Source organism: Scyliorhinus torazame, chromosome 12, assembly GCF_047496885.1.
Source record: "Scyliorhinus torazame isolate Kashiwa2021f chromosome 12, sScyTor2.1, whole genome shotgun sequence".
In the NCBI taxonomy this organism is placed as follows: Eukaryota; Metazoa; Chordata; class Chondrichthyes; order Carcharhiniformes; family Scyliorhinidae; genus Scyliorhinus; species Scyliorhinus torazame.
The window spans coordinates 13,357,387-13,382,407 of NC_092718.1; the positions used below are offsets into that span (position 1 = coordinate 13,357,387).

General features: G+C 47.6%; 1 long non-coding RNA gene across 1 annotated transcript; it reads left to right on the top strand.

The window, feature by feature from the left end:
- Nucleotides 1-5,892: 5,892 nt before the first annotated feature.
- On the top strand, nt 5,893-23,608 carry LOC140387391 (uncharacterized). Its single transcript, XR_011933853.1, has 2 exons — nt 5,893-6,027; nt 20,386-23,608. It is a non-coding gene; the product is annotated as an uncharacterized lncRNA (long non-coding RNA).
- Nucleotides 23,609-25,021: the final 1,413 nt, after the last annotated feature.

A 25,021-nucleotide genomic window follows, 5' to 3' on the forward strand; every position in this document is an offset into this window, starting at 1 on the left:
TACTGTTTCAAACCAGGAGTGTCCAATAGCAGCCTGGATAAATATTGAACTTGGCAGAATCTGCTGCATTTATCAGCAGAGTGATAGGCACTATTGATCAGGACATGTTCCTCAATGTTTGGAAAGTCTGCTGCACTATTGAATTCTTCTGGGTGTTTTGACAAATAGATCTAAAACTGAACAAACAAGGCTATTGGGAAAAAAACACTAACTGATGTTAGCAGTCAACAGAGGCCCTGAACGAGCATCTTCTAAAGAACACGGCCACCTTTGCATAACCTTTAATGGCTGTTGCACTCAATCGGCAGCGAGGGTATGGATTGCTCTGTGGACAGTCCCACACAGGACGGGGAACCTGGGTTGGCAACTGTTGTCATGTCTGAATGCTTACTCATTGTTATCTGAATTCCTGAAAATGTGCTAGCTTTTTCTTTTTTCGCTACCCATAAAGGACCCTCAGTGTTGTTCAGGCTTGCTGAAGCCTCAATGCGTGTTAGCGCCCACAAGCGTGTATCATGTACAGCAGGGGTATATCCAACTTTTGAAATCTGACTCGACAACAGTGCAGCAAAGTCTTCACAACCGCTTGGGATCAAAAATATCAGGAACAACAGGATATTCAGTATCTTACCTTGTTTAAAAGTATAACAGGCTGGCTGCCTCACTGAAACATTGCACGAACGAAGGAGCAGGGTCTTGTGATCTTACTGCCGTAAACTCAAAAAAGCTGGAAACGTTCTGTGGGTGTTTGTTGCCCATCCCTAACCCGAATTGCCCTTGAGCTGAGGCCATTTCAGAGTCTGGAGTCACATGTAGGTCAGACCAGGTAAGGATGGCAGATTCCTTTCCCTAAAGGGTATTAGTGAACTAGATGGGGTTTTTACAACAATCAACAATGGTTTCATGGTCATCATTAGACTTTGAATTCCTGTTCTGAGCTTCGAACCCGGGACCCATGAGCATTATTCTGCATCTCTGGAATATCGGTCCATGACAATACCACTACTCTAACGCCTCCCCGTCAAACAGCATCTCTAAAGAAAGGATATTTTTGCATTTATATAACAACTGCCGTGATCTTAGGACATTCCAAGTCAATTAACTCCTTTTTGGTATTGACTGTTGCAATGTAGTTACCATGACAGCCAATTTGCTCACAGTAAGCTCCCACAAATAATCATGTGATACTATCCAGATTGTCTGTTTTGAGATGTTGGTTGAGGGACAGTTGTTTGTCAGGATTTTTGGGATCACTCTCCTAATCATCTCCAAAATAGTGCCATGGGATCTCCTTACACTCACCCGAAAGGGCACAGCGTACCTTGGTTTAAACACCTCATCTGACAGATGGCATTCTGGACAGTGCAGCACTCCTACAGTGTCAATATGGATTTCCATGCTCAGGAAGAAGGTTTCTGACTGAAAGGTGTCAAACACATGACCACTACCATCTAGAAGGACAAGGGCAGTCGATACCTGAGAACTCTACCGCCTGGAAGTTCCCCTCCAAGCCACTCACCAACCTGGCTTGGAAATATATCACCATTCCTTTACTGTTGTCGGATCAAATTCCTGGAGCTCCCTGCCTAACAGCACGATGGGTGTACCTACACCACACGGACTGCAGTGGTTCAAGAAGGCAACTCACCATCACCTTCTCAAGGGCAATTAGGAATGGGCAATGACTCCCACATCCCTTGGATGAATTTTAATAATGACAGTGCTACTCATTGAGCCATTGAATGGGAGAATGGTAATGTCTCAAGCAGAGGAATCTTTCCAGTTCTGACGAGGGGTAAGCCAGAAACATTAACGTTCTTCCCTTCTTTATAGATGCTTCTTGAACTGCTGCAAAATGTTCGGTGTTTGTCTCAGGTTCGTAGCTTCTGCAGCATTTTGTTGAAATTGTGCGACAGGCTTTCAATCCATGAGTATTCCTTGCAGCTGCCCAAGTTTAGGAACACCAGGGTTTGTGCACAATTGGTGAATCTCGGTGGTGTACCAGGCAGGGGGCCTGTACAATAGGTTTCAGTAGCTCTTGTGTAGACAAAATGTGCCACTCAGCGACTCTTTGTGGAAATCTGTGGGTCTGGTTATTGGGTATTGGAACAATCAGGCTTGACCTTGAAGCATCTCAAAGTCAAATAGCTTGTTGACATTCTCAATGTTCACACTAGAGATAGGTATGGGAGAGCTGTCTCCAGAAATGAGTCAACAGATTCAGGTGGCGGGGAGAAAGGGAAAGGAATAATAATAATCTTTATTATTGTCACAAGTAGGCTTACATTAACACCGCAATGAAGTTACTGTGAAAATCCCCGAGTCGCCACACTCCGCCGCCTGTTCGGGTACAGTGAGGGAGAATTCAGAATGCCCAATTCACCTAACAAGCACGTCTTTTGGGACTTGTGGGAGGAAACCGGAGCACCCGGAGGAAACCCACACAGCCACAGGGCGAATGTGCAGACTCCACACAGACTCCGCACAGGAGTATAATGGACAAAAAGAAATGAATGGTTTTCAAATGTTTCTTTTTAAAAATAAATTTAGAGTACCCAATTATTTTTTCCAATTAAGGGGCAATTTAGTGTGGCCAATCCACCTACCCTGCACATCTTTGGGCTGTGGGGGTGAGACCCACGCAGACACGGGGAGAATGTGCAAACTCCACACAGACAGTGACCCAGGGCCGAGATCGAACCTGGGACCTCAGCGCCCTAAGCAGCAGTGCTAACCACTGTGCCACACGATTTTCAAATGTTTCATGTGCAGTCACTTTTATTCAAGAGTTGTGGAAAGTCAGTGGCTTCATGATGAAGGAAGGGGAAAAAAATTGCTGACAATTACTGCACACCCCAGAGGCATTATTTCTAGGATGACCTCTCGGAGTGAGAATGTCCCAATTAGTGCCACATCCAGAGCAACGTTATGTCACTGAGTCAGCGTCATTGAGAACAGGATCTACAGCGAATAATAATATCTGTCAGAGACAGGAAACCTTCACCTACCCCATTGGGACTCAGTCATTCCTACTCACATCATAAGAGGAGGAATAGTATTGTTGCTGCACCATTTATATTTAAAGGGAAAAGTCTGAGAATCTTGTGCAGCAAATTAAGTTTTCATTTTAAGTACATCGATGTCTTTTGTTTTAATGTTCTATCTTGCTGAGTTACAGTCACACCACACTCACAGACTCATACTCTCTCACCCAGATGCTCATTGTTAACGTGGATTGGATGTGTTTATTGTCACGTGTACCGAGGTACAGTGGAAAGTGTTGTTCAGCGTACAGCTCAGACAGACCATGAAAAGAAGATACAAAATAGGGCAAACATAAAATACACAATGTAAATACATAGACTTAGGCATCAGGTGAAGCATACAGGAGTGTAGTGCTACTCAGTAGAGAAGATGTGTGAAGAAGACGTGAAAGCAAGCTTAGATCAGCCAAATAAAGGAAAAGTTGCCACTTATGTAGTGCCTTTAATGTGGAACAGAGGACGGAGGTGCTGCACAGGAGCATGATTGAACAAAATTTGGCTTTGAGGCACATAAGGTGGACAGGTGATCAATAGCTTGGTCAAAAAAGTGGGTTGTGGGCAACATCCTTTTAAAAATAAATTTAGAGAGCCCAATAATATTTTTTCAATTAAGGGGCAATTTAGCGTGGCCAATCCACCTACCCTGCACATCTTTGGGTTGTGGGGCTGAGACCCACGCAGACACGGGGAGAATGTGCAAACTCCACACGGACAGTGACCCGGGGCCGGGATCGAACCCGGGTGATCAGCAGCATGAGGCAGCAGTGCCAACCACTGCGCCACCGTGCCGCCCGTAAGCAACATCTTAACAGGAAGGTAAGGCGAGAGAGTTTTAGGGAGCAAATGTTCTGGAGCGTAGGGGCAGGGTAAAAGGCCGAATCTTCCTGCCCCTTCCGTGGCTGGATTGTCCATCCCACCTAAATCAATGGATTTTTGAAAGGTTCCCGCCCATTTTCCACCAACAACACCCCCCTCCCCCCCCCAACCCCCACCTCCACTGACCAATGCGTTTGACTGGCATTCAAACGGCCCCAATCCAAATGAGTGCTGCTGACCTCATTCATCTGACCAGATCTGGAAGTGAACAGTAGAATGTGTGTGTCACGTTGATCCAATTGTGCAGGGCAACCTTTTGTAAAGGACTGCAAAACTTTTTTTAATCGTATTGGTAAGCAGCTTTTGGGTCCATGGTAAGCAGACTCCTTCCTCTCCGGGTCCTGCTGAGCTGCAAACTGAACAGCCACATCTGGACTGAGTCTGCGTCGTGCATCTTGGGGGAGTGAGGGCATTTTCTCCACCGGTGCTCAGATAGTTCCAGGAATGGCCTCGCTGACCAGTTGGAAATGTGGCCACTGGGAACGAGTAAAGGAAGGAAGGAAATGAAGAGGAAACACGAGAGTTAAATTAGGACCATGTCGATTAACAAAGGAGTGGACCTAGAGAGGATTTCCATGCTCAGGTGATTCAATGGAGAACATCCAATTACTCCCAATGGGTGTGCCTCCATGACATCCAATTCTCATGGAGGCACACCCATTGGGAGTAATTGGATGTTCTCCGTTGAGGTAGAAATCACCCCATGAATGAACATAGATGAATCAGATTCCCTGCCCCATCCAGATCTGTCAGGCTCCCCCAGGAAACATTTCTTGAAAGATACTGTCTTGTCCACTCCAGAAGCCAATTTGGAAGTTCACTGTTAAGTCAGTAAGAAGTAAGGCATGACACCCCAAGCTGAAGTCAGCACAGTGGGCTAAACAGCTGGCTTGTAATGCAGAACAAGTCCAGCAGCGCGGGTTCAATTCCCGTACCGACCTCCCCGAACAGGCACCGGAATGTGGCCACTAGGGGCTTTTCACAGTAACTTCATTGAAGCCTACTTGTGACAATAAGCTATTATTATTATTGAAGCCATTTACCCTGAGCTTGTAGTCTTTTCCGATGCGTGTCCCTTTGCCAGAAGCTTGATTCAGTTCTCAGCTTCAATCACTCCAGCCAAAGGTGAGCAAGAGGGAAGCAAAATCCAACTGAGCCAATAGGAACAGATGCTGGGCACCAGAAAGTGGTCGCGTGAATGCTCAGGGAGCCAAAAGAGGGAAATAGCAAGTACAAACCGTGATTCGCTTCGCAATCCACATCTGAGCAATTTATCTCCATAACTCAAACTGTAACATTGACTGTTTGGATCATTTGGCAAGACCAGCTTCACCCTGAGCACATAATCAGCACTAATTAGCATTTATATGGTGCCTGTTAAATAGTTTTTTAAAAAGTCCCTGGGCAACATTTGGCACTGTACCAGGTTAGGAGATAGAAAGCTTTAGGTTTGTGGAGTGTCTAAAGGAGGATCGGGAGGGGGAAGTTTAGAGAGTGATTCTAAAGTTCAGAATCTCAACAGCTGGAGGCGCCAACAGCTGGAGAAAAGAAAATGGGGGGGTTCGAGACCAGGACTGGAGGAGCAGAGAGATCGCGGCAGGTTGTAACTCTGAGGCAGGGAGGACTGAGTCAATGGAGGAAATTGAAGGTAAGGATGAGAATTCTAAAACATGGGCTGGCTACTGTGTGGTGATAGTCACACTGCAGGAATATGTCCTTGAATCTCTTCGAGCAAGTCTTGCTCTCCACATCCTAGGTCTGTGGCACTGACACTCTACTTGATTTGGCGAAAGAAAGACACAATTACGTACAGCAATACCTAAGGAGCACCAGTTGTTTGCACCAACACGTGCTCCTTAACAATCAACCAAGTTATAATCTCATAAACACAGCCATAAATCACCACGCCTTCTACACTCCTGATCGGATTATCTCCGAACAAAGTCTCAAGGCTTGGAAAAGAGAGAGTGAGGGGGTGGGGCGTGAAATGATGATTTCTTATTTTAACAACGAACTAAATGAGTGACTTGTGCAACTATATCAGACTGAGTTCCAAACAGTCCACGCAGCCAACTCGCATCTGGCACCAGAATAAACTGCTCCTTGTGTAAGTAACCTTGGCAAAGGATCAAGAAAGGAAATGTACTGTTTTGTTTTTTACGATGGAGGTTCTTGTGGGTTTTAGTTACACAGTAATTAACAAGAAAATAAACCCCATTTAAGTTGGGTTTTTAAAGCAACTTGACAGTGACGTATTTCGTTTGACTTTCGGAAGGACGCTACTTTTGAGGGCTGAGTGGGGACAGATCGATGGATAATCTCTCAAATGTTGAAGCAGTCACAGCAGCGGTTTGACCTTGTGATTTGCAATCACACACACGCACAGGCCTTTTATCTGTATCAAAGTGCGTGGAGCCGAGTTTTAAAATCTGCTATCTGATTTTTAAAAAAATTATTGTTCTGCAATTTTCTTTGTAAACGTTCTTCTAAAGTTGCAGGATAGGTGATGCAGGCTCCCTCCTCTCACTTACTTCACCATTCTCTCCGCAGGGTGAACTCCACCACCCCCTCCAGTGGGAATGTTTATCGGAATCGCCCGGCCGATAGAGACCAAGGGGGAAGTGCGAGTCAGCACAATGGGCGATGATCTGACCAGCCTCCCCGCAGTGCGAGAGGACCTCATGGGTGGCAGCCGCGAGCATTGCTCCATGAGATGGCATCCCTGCCAGATCAAATCCTTTTTCCCCCATTCCATAACCCAACACACATTCCAACCAAGGTCCCTGGATAAAATCAGGAGTGGGAACACTGATTTCGACGTGACTGAGCACTGATGTTTTCGACGTGACCACAAAACTTCATTGACTGGCAAGGCTGGGATCCTCCAGGTCCGCCCCGCAGAATCCTGCATCGGGCGCCCCGATTTTCGGCCCGGCGCGAGTCTCCCTGCCCGCCCCGCCAGTCGTGGCGGGTTTCCAGACGCGAGGTCACGGATAGATCGAGAGGCGGTAGATTTAGAACTGAGATGAGGAGGAACTACTTCTCGCAGAGGGTGGTAGAATCATGGAATCACTACAGTGCAGAAGGAGGCCATTCAGCCCATCGACTCTGCGCTGACCCTCTGAAAAGGTACCTCACCTAGTGTCAGGGGGGGCAATTAATCATGGCCAAGCAACCTGACCTGCACATCTTTGAACTGTGGGAGGAAACTGGAGCACCCTGAGGAAACCCACGCAGACACGGGGAGGGAGTGCGAACTCCACACAGTCACTCGAGGCCGGAATTGGACCCGGGTCCCTCGAGCTGTGAGGCAGCAGTGCTAACCACTGTGCCTCCATGCCGCCTCGTGGATTTGTGGAACTCGCTGCTCCATAGTATGGTGGAATCTGAGTCATTAAATGGTAGGCTTCTGCACAAAGTAAGGAGGCATGGGATAGTGGGAAATTTGGCCAGTTGGATAACGAACTGGCTAACCGATAGAAGTCAGAGAGTGGTGGTGGATGGCAAATATTCAGCCTGGATCCCAGTTACCAGTGGTGTACCGCAGGGATCAGTTCTGGGTCCTCTGCTGTTTGTGATTTTCATTAATGACTTGGATGAGGGAGTTGAAGGGTGGGTCAGTAAATTTGCAGACGATACGAAGATTGGTGGAGTTGTGGATAGTAAGGAGGGCTGTTGTCGGCTGCAAAGAGACATAGATAGGATGCAGAGCTGGGCTGAGAAGTGGCAGATGGAGTTTAACCCTGAAAAGTGTGAGGTTGTCCATTTTGGAAGGACAAATATGAATGCGGAATACAGGGTTAACGGTAGAGTTCTTGGCATTGTGGAGGAGCAGAGAGACCTTGGGGTCTATGTTCATACATCTTTGAAAGTTGCCACTCAAGTGGATAGAGCTGTGAAGAAGGCCTATGGTGTGCTCGCATTCATTAACAGAGGGATTGAATTTAAGAGCCATGAGGTAATGATGCAGCTGTACAAAACCTTGGTAAGGCCACATTTGGAGTACTGTGTACAGTTCTGGTCGCCTCATTTTAGGAAGGATGTGGAAGCTCTGGAAAAGGTGCAAAGAAGATTTACCAGGATGTTGCCTGGAATGGAGAGTAGGTCTTACGAGGAAAGGTTGAGGGTGCTAGGCCTTTTCTCATTAGAGCGGAGAAGGATGAGGGGCGACTTGATAGAGGTTTATAAGATGATCAGGGGAACAGATAGAGTAGACAGTCAGAGACTTTTTCCCCAGGTGGAACACACCATTACAAGGGGACATAAATTTAAGGTGAAAGGTGGAAGATATAGGAGGGATATCAGAGGTAGGTTCTTTACCCAGAGAGTAGTGGGGGCATGGAATGCACTGCCTGTGGAAGTAGTTGAGTCGGAAACATTAGGGACCTTCAAGCAGCTGTTGGATAGGTACATGGATTACGGGAAAATGATATAGTGTAGATTTATTTGTTCTTAAGGGCAGCACGGTAGCATTGTGGATAGCACAATTGCTTCACAGATCCATGGTCCCAGGTTCGATTCCAGCTTGGGTCATTGTCTGTGCGGAGTCTGCACGTCCTCCCCGTGTCTGCGTGGGTTTCCTCCGGGTGCTCCGGTTTCCTCCCACAGTCCAAAGATGTGCGGGTTAGGTGAATTGGCCAATGATAAATTGCCCTTAATGTCCAAATTGCCCTTGGTGGTGGGTGGAGGTGTTGAGTTTGGGTAGGGTGCTCTTTCCAAGAGCTGGTGCAGACTCAAGGGGCCGAATGGCCTCCTTGTGCACTGTAAATTCAATGATAATCTATGATTAATCTAGGACAAAGGTTCGGCACAACATCGTGGGCCGAAGGGCCTGTTCTGTGCTGTATTTTCTATGTTCTATGTTCTATGTTTCATGAATATATATTTCTGATTGAAACAAAAAACAGGTTAAATGGATAGTGAGAAACAGATGGGGTGGTGGATTCGAGACCAGGACGAGATCAGCCATGATCTGATTGAATGTCGGAGCTGGCTCGAAGGGCTGAATTGCCGACTTCTGATCCTAGCTCCTATGTTCCCGGTACCAAGTCATTGGGACCATGCCAATAGCTCATCAGAGCTATTTAACATCCCACTGACGCCCATTCACTAGCCAGCTGGGATGATCCGACTCTCCCCCAGCCGAGGGTCCCACTGCCGTTAATTGGTGCAAAATCTGGACCTGGTGGATTTCAGTGGGGGGTGGGGGTGGGGGAGGGCAAGGTGGTAAGTACCCTCCCAACAATTGTCACCAGGATGTGGAAGGGGTCTTTCATGGGAGGTGGGACCAGGGGGTCTCGTTTGACTACTCTCCCTATGTGCAGCCTTTAAACCTATTAAACAATCATGTACAATTAAAGGATTCTCATAATAAAGTGAAAGTGTTCTCATCTGTACACCTCAACCCTTTAAAATGTCACTCCATTGCCTCTTTGTTCTCAAGCTGCCCCTGCACTTTCCAGGAAGCATTTGAGAACCAAGAAGCAGACTCATTTCAGGAAAACACCTGCGCCCCTGAGTAAATGGATCCCTGCAGAGCGGTAAAAATAAACACTCTGATTCACCCCTTTGAAACTGCCTCGACCTGTCAATAAAAAAGCTTTCAGCAGGCAATGGAGTGTGAAATTGAATGTAAACAATTCAGTTCAAAGCACGTAATCAAGATCAGCAATGAGATAAATAGATTAAAAATAAGAATTCCTGAAACTGACTACATGAGGCTCGATCAATAACTCCTGAGACGAGATTGGAGACAATTGGAGGCTTTATTGCACTAGATGTTTCCCCCAGCAGCGCAGGTGCAGAATGCAGCTGCTGGGGAGACACAGGCTCTTATACTCCGCCTTACTGGGCGGAACCAGCAGGCAGGCTTCACCAATGAGAATAGCAGTCTCAGGTACCTCCCACACCAATGGTCTTACAGCATTATTCAGGGTACTGTAATACCCCTAATACCGACTACCGCACTACAGTTTTGACATTTTGATGAGCAGGAATATCTGATACTCTCCTGTGGAAAAGATTGATTCCTGGGCGTTTTGAAGCACCGAGTGTGGACACCCACTTTAAAAATAAGTCAGAGTCAAAATGGAGGCAGCAATCCAGTTATCTCTTTTCCATTTAAGCATCTGTTAACAAGCATTGGATAATGTTTCCAAATGAATGTCTCTCTGCACTGTCGATATTTCCATCATTCCCTCTTAGCACTTTGCTGGTATTGCAGGATTCTGCTAAACACGCCGTTTCTGTGCCAGGGAATGTTATGCTTGGAGCAGGATTAACTCTGTGTCTGTAAACTGCAGATAAATATAGATGATTAGAAAATCTTGGTCACAGTGACGGTCTGTTTGCGGTATCGCTTTTGTCCCCTGCGAAAGGTGTTAATCTTTTTCTGGGGTTTGGTTCAGTGGGAACAGGCCACCTACTGTCCCAGAATTACAGAGTCCTTACAGCACAGCAGGAGGCCATTCGGCCCATTGATTCTGCACCAACTCTCTGACAGGGTATTCTACCCAGTCCCACTCCCCTGCCTTATCCCAGTAACAAAGAACAGTACAGCACAGGAACAGGCCCTTCGGCCCTCCAAGCCTGTGCCAATCATGATGCTCTAACTAAGAAAAAAAAACCTCTGCCCTTACTCGGTCCCGTATCCCTCTATTTCTTTCCATTCATTTACCCATCCAGATGCTTCTTAAATGTTGCTAATGTGCCAGCTTCCACCACATCCTCTGGCAGCGCGTTCCAGGCCACTACCACTCACTGTGAACCTGTGCCTACTTGTAATTGACACTTCCACCCTTGGATAAAGCCTCTGACTGTCCACTCTGTCTAGGTTGTAGACCTCTATCAGGTCTCCCCCTCAGCCTGCTTCTTTCCAGTGAAAACAATCCTAGTCTATTCAACCTCCCCTCACAGCCAACACCCTCGAGACCAGGCAATAGAGCCAATGGGACCACAGGGAGCAGACAGAAACAGATGTGAGGGAGGGGGGGGGGAGAGAGGGAGGCCAGAAAAGGGCCGGCGCAGAGGCCAGAGGACCTAGAACGAGGCTACAAGAAAAGGATATCTCAGCAACAGGACTGGGAGAGGGGAGAAGAAAAGCGGGGAGGCCAAGTGACAAAAGGTGGCAGAGGGAGAAAGAGGGCACCGCCCACAGGTAACACCAGACAACTACCCGCTGTAAAGGGAAGGCCCCAGAAAAGGACCCTGAAACAATGAAGGAAGGGGGGGGGGGGGGGTGGCGAGGGGGCCGGGAAGGGGGGGGGAGAAAGATGGAGGGACCCAGAAAAATAACTTGAAAATTGTAACCGTCACATCGACCTTTAACGAATGTACAGTGTATAAAATGTAAAAGCTTCGATAAAAACATTTTTTTAAAAATGGATCCAGGCCGAGAGGGCCGTAGCATCACGGAGGGGTGAAGGATGGCACTTACAGCCGGTTTATCAGATGCAAATTGATTTAAATGACCCATTTACATCCTCGGTGCCACATCGGAAACTCCGCTACCGCCGGCAGGCTGCGGAGAATACACCCTCAAGTTTCGGGTCCAGTTACCCTTCTACAGAACTAAGAGAACGAGCTCAGCTCGGTGCGGGAGAGGAGTGATGGATGATCTTTGTATGTTTCGCACTAATGTGATTAGGCTGCTCAGGCATGGGGTTGCCTTTGGTAGGATCCGATTTATTGATTGAACGTTACTAGCAGCTAACTCAACGTTGACTGGGAGTTTGCCTTGAATTTAGGACCTTCCTGGCTTCCTTAAACTACACACCCTAACCAGCTAACTAGGTTTCCTATCACTAATGTAGCTGACTGTAGCTACTTGCAGGCCTGACCCAGCAGTTAGATTCAATGGACACAAGTCATTTTCCGTTCTGTTTTGTTGCTTTATGTAAACTAAATAACTGGGGGGGCATATTACCCCTGAGCACAATACAGTTGCACTGGTGCTGGTTAGGAAGTTGTATAAATGTGTCTTACAGACCAGGGCAATCCCCATTCTCACAATCTCATGATGTTGCACAAGTGCGTTTGATTTGATTTGATTTGATTTGATTTATCGTCACATGTACCGAAGTACAGTGAAAAGTATTTTTTCTGCGGCCGAGGGAACGTACACAGTACGTACATAGTAGACAAAAAGAATAATCGACAGAGAACATTGACAAATGGTACATCGACAAACAGTGATTGGTTACAGTGCGGAACAAGGGGCCAAACAAAGCAAATACATGAGCAAGAGCAGCATAGGGTGTCGTGAATAGTGTTCTTACAGGGAACAGATCAGTCCGAGGGGGAGTCGTTGAGGAGTCTTGTAGCTGTGGGGAAGAAGCTGTTCCTGAGTCTGGATGAGCGAGTCTTCAGACTTCTGTACCTTCTGCCTGATGGAAGGGTCTGGAAGAGGGCAAAGCCTGGGTGGGAGGGGTCTCTGATAATGCTGTCTGCCTTCCTGAGGCAGCGTTACAACCAATGTATAGATTTGAAATGTAGTCACAGTTGCAATGTAGGAAACATGGTAGCCAATTTGCTCACAGCAAGCTCCCAAAAACAGAAAAGCGATGTTGATGGAGATATATATTGGTCCAGAGAAAACACCCCTGTTCTTTTCCAAAATAGGGGCCGAGGAATCATTTAGGTACAGCTGAGAGGGCCAGTGTTGCAGCATTCTAAAAACTCAGCCAGACCTACAACAGTGCTGCAGCAAAGTGTCAGCCTGCTTAATGTGTTCAGGATTGTCAAAATAATGAATTACTTCCAGAAATATTGAACTTTGTGGAGGTAATGTATTGACGTGGATAGAGAACTGGTTGGCAGACAGGAAGCAGAGAGTGGGAATAAACGGGTCCTTTTCAGAGTGGCAGGCAGTGACTAGTAAGGTACTGCAGGGTTCAGTGCTGGGACCCCAACTCTTCACAATATACATTAATGATTTGGACAAAGGAATTGCATGCCATATCTCCAAATTTGCAGACGACACTAAGCTGGGTGTCAGTGTGTGCTGTGAGGAGGATGCAAAGGGTGCTGCAGAGTGACTTGGACAGGCTGACTGAGTGGGCAAATGCAATATAATGTGGGTAAATGTGGGGTTATCCACTTTGGTGGCTAAAACAGGAAGACAGATTATTATCTGAAAAGTGGCAGTTTAGGAAAAGGGGAAGTGCAACGAGACCTGGGTGTGATGGTGGAACAGAGCTGAAGGTCGGCAGGTACAGCAGGCGGTGAGGAAAGCTAATGGCACGCTGGCCTTCATAGTGAGAGGATTGGAGTATCGGAGTCGGGATATCTTGCTGCAGTTATACAGGGCCTTGGTGAGGCCACACCTTGAATATTGTGTGCAGTTTTGGTCTCCTAGTTTGAGGAAGGACATTCTTGCTATTGAGGGTGTCCAGCGAAGGTTCACCAGACTAATTCCTGGGATGGCAGAACTGACATATGAAGAGAGACTGGATCGACTGGGCTTGTACTGACTGGAGTTTGGAAGAATGAGAGGGGATCTCATAGAAACATATAAAATCCTGATGGGACTGGACAGGCTAGACGGGGGAAGAATGTTCCCGATATTGGGGACGTCCAGAACTAGGGGTCACAGCCTACGAATAAGGGGTAAGCCATTCAGGACTGAGATGGGGAAGAACTTCTCTCAGAGAGGTGTGATCTTGTGGAATTTTCCACCACAGAAAGCTGTTGGGGCCGGTTTGTTGGATATATTCAAGAGGGAGCTGGACGTGGCCCTTATGATTAAAGGGATCAAGGGGTATGGAGAGAAAGGGGGAGTGGGATGCAGAATTTGCCCGATCAGCCATGATCATATTGAATGGTGGTGCAGGCTCAAAGGGTCAAATGGCCTATTCCTGCTCCTATTTTCTATGTTTCTGTGAATATGTTTTGTTAAATGGACATACAAGCCAAAGATGGCTGAGGGTGTAAAGTCAGTACTGGCTGAATTCCTGGTGGGTGATATTCTGAGAGACAACAGAACCCCACCCTGTTTCCAGACAGATATAATTCTAAAATATTCAGAAACCAATTGCCATCTCTCATGGAGACAATGGGACATAATAAGTGATAGATGTAATTTCATTAAGGAATATCCTGGTTTCTTTTCCAATTAAAGGGCAATTTAGCGTGGCCAATCCACCTAGCCTATACATTTTTGGGTTGTGGGAGTGAGACCCATACAAACACGGGGAGAATGTGCAAACTCCACACAGGTAGTGACCAATGACCGGGATCGGTCCCTGGTCCTCGGCGGCGTGAGGCAGCAGTGCTAACCACTGCACCACCCTGTCGCCCCAAAGAAATATCCTGTGCAAAATGTCCCAGATTGATTTGTGCATTTTGCCTTCCAGGACTATACAAAGACTGGGATAAAAGCCAACTGAAAAGTTGCCCCATGTGTGCGTGTTTATGTGTGTGTCTGTGTGTGTCTGTGCGTGGGACCAGTGCTGGGCTGTTGGAACATATGTGACACCGAAGAAGAAACCAGCAGTAGCAGACTTGGCTTCTCCCTCTTCAACTGGATCCTCAACTTCCTGACCCATAGACCACAATCAGAAAGGATAAACAACAACATCTCCACGATAGTCCTCAATACCGGGGGCCCGCAAGGCTGCGTACTTAGCCCCCTACTACAACCTCTATACACACACGACTGCGCGGCACAATTTGGCTCCAACTCCATCTACAAGTTTGCTGATGACACGACCGTAGTGGGTCGGATCTCGAACAATGATGAGTCAGAGTGCAGGAGGGAGATAGGGAACCTAGTGGAAAGATGTAATGACAACAAGCTCGCTCTCGATGTCAGTGAAACTAAAGCGCCGGTCATTGACTTCAGGAAGCGAAGTGTCGTACACACCCCTCTCGGCACCAACGGGGCCGAGGTGGAGATGGTTAGCAGCTTCAAGTTCCTAGGGGTACACATCTCCAAAAATCTGTCCTGGTCCACACACATCGACACTACCACCAAGAAAGTACAACGTCACCTATACTTTCTCAGGAAACTAAGGAAATTCGGCATTGTCCACATTGACTCTTACCAACTTTTACAGATGCACCATAGAAAGCATCCGATCTGGCTGCATCACAGCCTGGTATGGCAACTGCTCGGCCCAGGACCGTAAGAAACTTCAGAGAGTCGTGAACATGGCCCAGTCCATCGCACAAACCCACCTCCCATCCATTGACTCCATCTACACCTCCCGCTGCCTGGGGAAAGTGGGCAGCATAATCAAAGACCCCTCCCACCCGGCTTACTCACTCCTCCAACTTCTTTCATCGGGCAGGAGATACAAAAGTCTGAGACCATGCACTAACAGCTTCTTCCCCGCTGTTACCAGACTCCTAAATGACCCTCTTATGGACTGAACTGATCTCTCCACACATCCTCTCCACTGAGTAGTACCACACTCCGTATGCTTCATCCGATGCCTGTGTCTCTGTATTTACATTGTGTATTTTATGTTTGCCCTATGTATTTTCATTTCATGTTCAGAATGATCTGTCTGAGCTGTCCGCAAAACACTACTTTTCACTGTACTTCGGTAAACGTGACAATAACCAAATCCAATCGAAAAGGTGTTTTTTTTTATTAGGGGGCAATTTAGCCAATTACCTCGCCTGTACATCTTTGGGTTGTGGGGGTGAGACCCACGCAGACACGGGGAGAATGTGCAAACTCCACACAGACCCCGGGCCGGGAGCGAACCCGGGTCCTCGGCGCCGTGTTGACCACTGCGCCATCGTACCACCCTCCACAAAAGATTTTGCAGGTATATATCTCGCTCTCTCTGATGGTTGAATCACGCCAAGTCAGCAAACACCATGACTGAAATAGAAACTGGGAAGTTTCTCCATCAAACTTCAGAACACGGGAATCTCAAAACAAACTATTCACCTGCTGAAATCAGCGCTATTGGAATCTCAGATTGCAACGGCCGCACAGATCAATGATCTACTCCCCGTGAGTCAAAGGCTGTTTCATGTAACAGACCTTACTTTGGACTCAAGTCTCACTTCTAATCTATATCAATGTTTATGCACGTATTTTTATCATTTTCTTGTCTTTCGTAGTTAATGAACTCACTTCATCTTTAACTCAAGGAAGCCTGGTTAAATTTTAAAATACTCAGAACTGGGAATAGGTATCCACAAAGGAAGGAATCCTTTGGTAGATTATTCCTGATGTGACCAGCAGAGGGTTTTGCATAAGGAAAGGGAACCAGTTCAGTCCTCCTCACCCGGGACATATAATTTGGGAGTATCCCAGCCGGAGGGTAACAAATTGAGGGATCTTGCCCGGTTTAACATATTTGTGAATATCACCTGCGGACCGGCCGTAACAGAATCCATAACTTGCTAATTCGGGGGCGGGAACGTTGTCCATAGAGCTGCACCTGACACTCCAAACAACACGCTAAAGAAATCAATGCTGTCAAAAGGATTTCTACAGGACTTGTTTGGCTATAATGTCCAATGCAGCGTTACAGCTGGGCTAACCTTAGGGGTATTCATGAATGCCAAGGCATCATTCCAGCACTCATTAATCTTCAATCTTTCAATGGCGAAGCCCAACAGTCAACACAAACAACAGTCACTCAAAAAGACAATCTCGAGGGATAGAAAGAGAAAGATCTTCATCAATAATCCACAGGCGTGTGAAGCAAATTATAGAGAGAATCTAAGAGCCCACTTGCATGTTGCCAGGGATGGTTCTAAATTAGGTTTGCAAAGTTGGGACCATTTTTCGTTGGAACTGAGAAGGTTAATGGAGCTGGCCCGATAATGAAGGATCCTGACAGGGTCAGTGTTGAGAATGGCTTTTGTCCAGCTCCAATTCAAATAGAAAGCGACCCTGGGCAACTCAAGCACAAGAGGCATCAAAGCCAAGGCCTGTCCTACTCTCGGCCCCCATTTAGTAATGAGCATGTTCCAGGGTGGGAGCTGTCTCTACCTTACACGCCCCTTGATTAAAAACTAAAACGCCAGATCTACAACAACAACTTTCATTTATGTAGCACCTCCAATGCAGTAAAACATCCCAAGTCATTTCACAGGAGCATTGTCAAATTTGACACTGGGACACCTGAAGGGATATGAGGGCAACGAACCAAATCTCGGTCACAGAGGTAGGTTCTGCAGAGTGACCAGAGGGAGGCGAAAAAGGTGGAGGAGCAAAGAGATTAAGCGAGGGAGTTCCGAGTTTACAGCCCAGGCAGCTGACGGATGACCTCAAGTTTACATGGGGATAGAATGAGGTAGGTTTATTCAGGAGGGGTCAGGAGGGGGCCCCATTCTTCTCACCAGCCCTGCTAAAGTAACCTAACCTGTATCAACTGAATCCAGGGCCAAACGAATGCAACTAGTGACAGTACGCACCAATACTCTGCCACTGAACAATTCTTTCAGAAGCCTCGATGCAAACCCACGTGAAAATGGTCATTGTGAAGTTCTTGGGAGAAAAACAAATATATATTGAGGCGGGAAACTTCGAAGTGAAACTGCACGAGCTGTTAAACATCATGGGCAGGATTCTCCACTCTCCGCCGGTGAAATAGCGTTCGGCGATCGGCTGGAGAATCCCCGTTTGCGCTGAAATCGGGAACATAGAACATAGAAAATACAGCAGAACAGGCCCTTCGGCCCACAATGTTGTGCCGAACTTTTGTCCTAGATTAAGAACAAATCAATCTACACCCCATCACTCTACCGTAATCCATGTACCTATCCAATAGCCGCTTGAAGGTCCCTAATGTTTCCGACTCAACTACTTCCACAGGCAGTGCATTCCATGCCCCCACTACTCTCTGGGTAAAGAACCTACCTCTGATATCCCTCCTATATCTTCCACCTTTCACCTTAAATTTATGTCCCCTTATAATGGTTTGTTCCACCCGGGGAAAAAGTCTCTGACTGTCTACTCTATCTATTCCCCTGATCATCTTATAAACCTCTATCATGTCGCCCCTCATCCTTCTCCGTTCTAATGAGAAAAGGCCTAACACCCTCAACCTTTCCTCGTAAGACCTACTCTCCATTCCAGGCAACATCCTGGTAAATCTCCTTTGCACCTTTTCCAAAGCTTCCTTCCTAAAATGAGGCGACCAGAACTGCACACAGTGCAGTAAATGAGGCGTCGCATTTGCGATACTCCGCCCGCTCCAAAACAGCGTACTCTGCTAAGTACGGCGCATGCCGTCGGGACGGCCTCAGGACACGGGGGCTTTGGCGGGGGCTGGGGGCACTGGTGGCGGGCGGTCCGGGGTTGGCGAGGCTGGCTACAGTGGGACATCATTTGGCAGGCTGCCGCTGTGCGCTTGCACAGCCACGGACCCGCCCATTCTCCAGCTGTTTTTGGTCCCGGAATCGGTGCAGCTGTGCGCCACTTTTTCTGGCGTAAATCATCACTGTTCCCACGCCGGCGTCAGCACTTAGTCTACAAACCGGAGAATCCAGCCCAAAGCCTTTATTATTCTCTTTCTCGCAGACTCTCCCTGCTGGTACATATGTATATGATAACCTCTAGTAGACAAAATACACAATGCAATTTTCAATACACTGCGGTCATGAGAAAATTGTGCAGTGCTCACTCAGTTTAATTGTTCTAACGTTTAGACTTTTTAAAACAAATACTGTTTCCTCAATATATCAGCTCAATATTATATTACTATCAACATCCTGGGGTTACCATTGACCAGAAACTGAACTGGACTAGCCATATAAATACTGTGGCTACAAGAGCAAGTCAAAAGCTAGGTACCCTGCAGCAGGTAACTAACCTCCAGACTCCCCAAAGCCTGTCCACCATGTACAAGGCACAAGTCAGGAGTGTGATGGAATACTCGCCACTTGACAGAATGAGTGCAGCTCCAACAATACTCAAGAACTTTGACACCATCCAGAACAAAGCATCCCACTTGATTGCTACCCTTGTACAAACATTCAATCCCTCCACCGAAGCACAGTGGCAGCCGTGTGTACCATCTACAAGATGCACCGCAGGAACTCACCAAGGCTCCTTAGGCAGCACCTTCCAAACCCACAACCACTACCATCTAGAGGGACAAGAGCAGCAGATACCTGGGAACCCCACCACCTGGAGGTTCCTCTCCAAGTCACTCACTCCCTGACTTGGAAATATATCACCGTTCCTTCGCTGTCGCTGGGGTAACATCCTGGAACTCCCTCCCGCACAGCACTGTGGGGGTACCAACAATACAGGGACTGCAGCAGTTTAAGAAAGCAGCTCACCACCACCTTCTGAAGAGCAACTAGGGATGGGCAATAAATGCTGGGCCCAACCAACGACGCCCACATCCCGTGAATGAATTTTCAAAATATACTGCTGGATTTCCCACAGTTAGATCATTAATAATCACTAAATTACTGGTATTAATTTTCAACTGACAATCATCCATATTTTCAAATCATAAAACAAGAACTAATTATTGAACTTTCTGATGAAAGATCATTGACCTGAAATATTAACTCTTCTCTCTCCATGGACGCTGCCTGGCCTGCTGAGTTTTTCCAATATTTTCTGCTGAACTATTTCAGATTTCTAGCATCTGCAGTATTTGATTATTCAATTGTTAAACTTGATGGACAAGGTATGGGCAGCACGGTAGCACAGCGGTTACCACTGTTGCTTCACAGCGCCAGGGACACGGGTTCGATTCCCGGCTTGCGTCACTGTCTGTGCGGAGTCTGCACGTTCTCCCCGTGTCTGCGTGGGTTTCCTCCGGGCGCTCTGGTTTCCTCCCGCAAGTCCCAGAAGACGTGCTGTTAGGTGAATTGGACATTCTGAATTCTCCCTCTGTACCCGAACAGGCGCCGGAATGTGGCAACTAGGGGATTTTCACAGTAACTTCATTGCAGTGTTAATGCAAGCCTACTTGTGACACTAATAAAGATTTTATTATCATTATTAGGTAGTGTGTATTGATGGATGGAACACACACCTGTGACTAAAATAGAGTTACATTGGATAAAGTAAAGCAGCAGTGTGATGTTAACCTGAAAATATAATAATTGCAATCTTTATTGTCACGAGTAGGCTGACATTAACAATGCAATGAAGTCACTGTGAAAATCCCATATTCACCTGTATTGGTGTTGCCGATGCATGAGTCACTAGCCACTGCCAAATTGGGGACAGGATTACCCCCCACCTTGCCATCCGCCCAAACGCCCCCCACCCCTCGGCTTTGGGACCTCAATGTTAGTCTCAAATGGGGCCAGAAACCCACAATATGACTCATGCCATGAGGGGGGGGGGGGAGAGGGAGGGATTGGAAAATTGGGGATTGTTAAGAGAAGTAAACATATTGCACTTTTAATCCTGCCATGGTCATCCCTGGATGGCCCAATTAGCCAAAGTGATACAAAGGATGCAGTTGTTGAGGGACGATGGGCTTGTGAGACCGTTGAGTGTAAAATAATGCATGCCATCTTTTCATTGCAGCTGTGTCCATGCGAACTAACAAGTGACTCCCATCTCTTGGGCACACTAGGCCCGTTGCTTAAGCATAAGAGCCAAGGACCTGCCTCCAGCAGCTGTCATTGAAGGTTTTAGTGAGTGACACTGAACGAACACAACCCGAACTTCACTGTACTAATTCTCTGTTGGCCGCCCACGCTGTCAGTGACGGAGCCCTGGTGGAACGTGTGGGAATACAACGTACTAACGAGGAAGCAGAGTGCGATATTCTGGGAGCTGATGTAAGGATTAAGAGAGATTTGGGGGTCAGCGAAAGCCCCGGTGAGTCGTGGCTGGCATTTGCTCAGCGACGCACTGAAAGGTGATCAAAGGAGTCGGCGCTGCTGCAGGATGCCCGTCTGTTGAGCGCCTCTGTCAGCAGATGCCTGACAATTTGGCAATAGTTCTGCAAAGGGTAGAGGACAGGGCAGGGGCTCTGACAGGCTGGATACATTTCACATTCTGTGCCGAGAAAAGCAAAGATCTCCCAGCAGCACAAACTGGGAGCTGATTCAAACGCCGGTACTGAACGGCCCCCCTCCCAACTCTCGGGCCTACATAAGTTGGGGTCTAGAGAAAAAATAAAATATTTGCATTTACATTGCGATGCACCTCTCCCATGTCCTCCTCCATTACATCAAGTTTAAAGACACAGTGAGAATGTTTTGTGCTTCCCTGGTTCAATGCGCTTTGAGAATATAGACATGAGAAGGTTTATCTTTTAAATCGCAACAGCTGTTCAATGAAGAAACCATTATACACAAGACAGATCGTGCACAAACGCGAGCACAGCCAAAACTGCGGTCTGTCCTCTCACCCGCAAAAGTCCCATTCACCCATTCGCCCCCTTTGTTCTCTGGCCGACACCGGCTCCTGGTCCAGGAACGCCTCGCTTTTACAATTCTCCATCCTTGTTTTCAAATTCTTCCATGGCCTGGCCCTTCCCTATCTCTGTAATCTCCTCTAGCCTCACAACCCTCCCAGACCTCTGCCCTCCCCTGGTTCTGGCCTCTTCTGCATCCCAATTTTCCTCAGGGCAATACACGCCATCCCTCAATCTCTCTGCATCTCTTCTTTAAAATGCGCTTTGAGACTCTTTGATTGTGCTTTTGATCACCTGTCCAAATATCTCCTTACGTGGCTCAATATCGAACCCTCCGGTGAATCATAAAATCCTACTACACAGATGGAGGCCATTGGTCCATCATGGCTAGAATATCTAAGGACATAGTTCCACTATATTAAGGGTGCCAATTAAATGTAAGTTATTGTTTTTGTCACTTCTCCATCCGGTGGAAATTCATAAGTGGGACTCCCTTCATCTTAATGTTGGAGAATTTTAACACAACGCATCAAAGCATTAACTGAATGGATGTTCGCTATGGATAGAGCCAAGGTTCCATCTGTTCTACTCATGGGATTGGCCTTCCTTCTTGCCCTTGGAGAGTGGCGGGGAAATTTTAACACCTCTTTCCAAAGGCCCACACCTCTGAAAAAGGCAGTGCTCCCTCGGTACTGCACTCGAGTAGGCCTGGTTTATGTGCTCAAACCCTGCCAACCTGCTCAGCCAGAGGTGAGAGTTCAACCAACTGAATGCAGCTGGCACTCGAGAAGTACAGAGTGCCAGGTTTGGCATTTTGTTCGGCATTTACCCTGCGTCTATATTCTACTCTGTGGACTAGCGCTGGGGAAGCACTGCAGGGGTGGGATGTTAAAAGATACCCAAAATTGTGCAGGGTCAGGTGTACTGGAGACAGCATCAATCTAAAAACTTATTTCGTGGCTTATGCTGAAGGACTTCTCTCAACTAACATTACTGAGAAACGCTATCTCTGCCAAATATTATCAATTAAATTTAACTAAAATGACCTATTGATATGCAGATTGAATAATGACACTGCAGAGGCCCCTTATAGCACTTGTAGTGCATTTAACAGGCAACTATGAATTACTGAGTAATCAACTAATCATGTGTTAAATGTCACAAACAATTCTCTGTTAAACACCAAATATAATAGTCGCAGCCCTGATTATATCACAACATCATGGCTCTCAAGAACAGGGTGCTGGATTCTGTGATCCTGAGGCCAAGTGTTGATGCCATTGTAAACACCGTAGCATTTTACGACGGTGTCAACAGGCCCCCAGGAGCAGCGATCCTGTGCCCTACAGGGGGACCAGCACGGCACTGGAGTGACTCACGCTGCTCCAGCAGCCGATACCGGCTTCAAACGGGCCCAAATTCGCCCGCCCCCCGCAGGATGTACGCCGCGGTCCCGCTGGGTAAGACCACATGTGAACGGCGCCGGCGGGACTCGGGTTATCTCGGCGGCCACTCAGCCCATCCCGCGTGGAGAATTGCCGGGGGGGGGGGGGCCGCATAGAGTGGCCCCCGGCCGGCACCGCGTCGACCGCTCCAGTCGCCGGAGAATCGGCCGACCGGCGTCGGGGCGCCGTCGCGTGAATCGTGCCCCACCCGGCGATTCTCCGACCCGGCCGCGGGGTCAGAGAATTGTAGCCATCTAAGATGGCCACCTGCAAAGGACCATGGGAATTATGCCCCACCCAGGACTCAGACAGATACAGAGCCTATGTGTATTTGAAACACAGGTAACCAGGCCTGATCGAAACCCCCGTTCATTTGCCTTTCAATGGCCCATTTTCCCGGGACAATAGAACTCCAATCAAGCAACCGGTACAGCCCCAGACTGATCGGCGCCACTCCCTTGCTCCGAAAGCACAACTGCCAAGGTCAATGACCGCTAAGGACCCGCCCAGTTACCAAGGCACCCGCCCCTTTATTGGCCGACATCGAAGACAGTAATCAGAGCCCTGTCGAAATATTGGGTCCAAGGTTAAGGACCGCCCCAAAGAGCGCGAAATCCCAGAGGGATGAAAGAGAGCACAACCATATGTTCTGTCTCTTTTGGATCCGGTCTGTGCCAACCCAATTGCAGCAGGAACAGCCAGCTAAGTTCAAGACCAACGATCGCTACCTGCCGTCAGAACCCAGCAGAGAGAGAGCCACTTTCTTCGAACCAGCCAAGTGAAATCCAGATAAAGGCCTTATCCATTTGCACAGTGCCAGTCGCCCTGAAGTTAAGTATAGGCTATTGTAGCTGATAGGTGTAGTTTAACTCATAGTAGATATTGTGTTTGCATGTCGAGGTAACTCTTGTGTATGTAAATAAACCATCGTTTGGACTAACTAACTGGTTGTGCGGTCATTTGATCGACATAAGGGAAGGCTTGTGGTTCACAAACACCATTAATATTAGCAACAGTATTGGCGATGCTGTTGGGAGCGAAACATTCAACAGAATCCCACCCAGGAATGTTAAAGGAGATAGCGTTGAATTTCTGGGATGGGGGTCTCCCAGTTGCTTGCCAAATCTTTGGCAAAAAAAGTAAATCCAAGCAGGTTGGTTGAAATGACATTTCTTGAGAGTTCCTGCGGAGTTTCTGCGGATGTTCGAGCAAGTTTCCTTCTGGACAATGCACTGAGGCACTGCAACAATTTAACTTTGTGTTACATTACCAGCTGCATGGTTGTTTCACCAATAACCTGGAGACACGATAACACAGTGGTTAGCACAGTTGCTTCACAGCTCCAGGGTCGCAGGTTCGATTCCCGGCTGGGTCACTGTCTGTGCGGAGTCTGCACATTCCCCCCCTGTGTCTGCGTGAGTTTCCTCCGGGTGCTCCAGTTTCCTCCTGCAAGTCCAAAGATGCGCAGGTTAGGTGGATTGACCATGCTAAATTGTCTTTAGTGTCCAAAGGGGTTGGGTGGGGTTACTGGGTTGCGGGGATGGGGTGGAGGTGTGAGCTTGAGTGGGGTGCTCTTTCCAGGGGCCGGTGCAGACTCGATGGACCGAGTGACCTCTTTCTGCACTGTAAATTCTATATGATCCATGAGGTCCCGAAAGACGTGCTGTCAGGTGAATTGGACATTCTGAATTCTCCCTCTGGGTAGCCGCACAGGTGCCGGAATGTGGCGACTTGGGGATTTTCACAGTGGCTTCATCGCAGTGTTAATGTAAGCCTACTTGTGACAATAATGAAACGAAAATCGCTTATTGTCACAAGTAGGCTTCAAATCGAGTGACCTCCTTCTGCACTGTAAATTCTATGATAATCTATGATTAATCTAGGACAAAGGTTCGGCACAACATCGTGGGCCGAAGGGCCTGTTCTGTGCTGTATTATTTTTTTCTATGTTCTAAATGAAGTTCCTGTGAAAAGTCCCTCGTCGCCACATTCCGGCACATAAAGATTATTATTATTATTAACTCTCTTGTCTTTGGGTCAAAACATTTTGAGTTTAAGGCCCACACCACGGGCAGCGTCTCTGATCTTCTGCTATTGGCAGGTTTCTTGCTCACTGCTTGAAAAGCAGGGAGACACCCGCGCTGCCTCTAAGGAGGAGAGCCACCCCACCTCCCCCTCCCCTACACTTTTCTTTGCCCATTGGACAGATAAGTGGACAGCGGGGGGCCTTCCTCCAGACCGAGGACAGCAGCAGACAAATTTGTGCCAGCCAAGAGCTGCCAACCAATCAGAGGAGTGTTGGGGGGGGGGCTTCAGCAAGGATAGGATGAGGGGGAGGGGGTGGTGGTGGCTG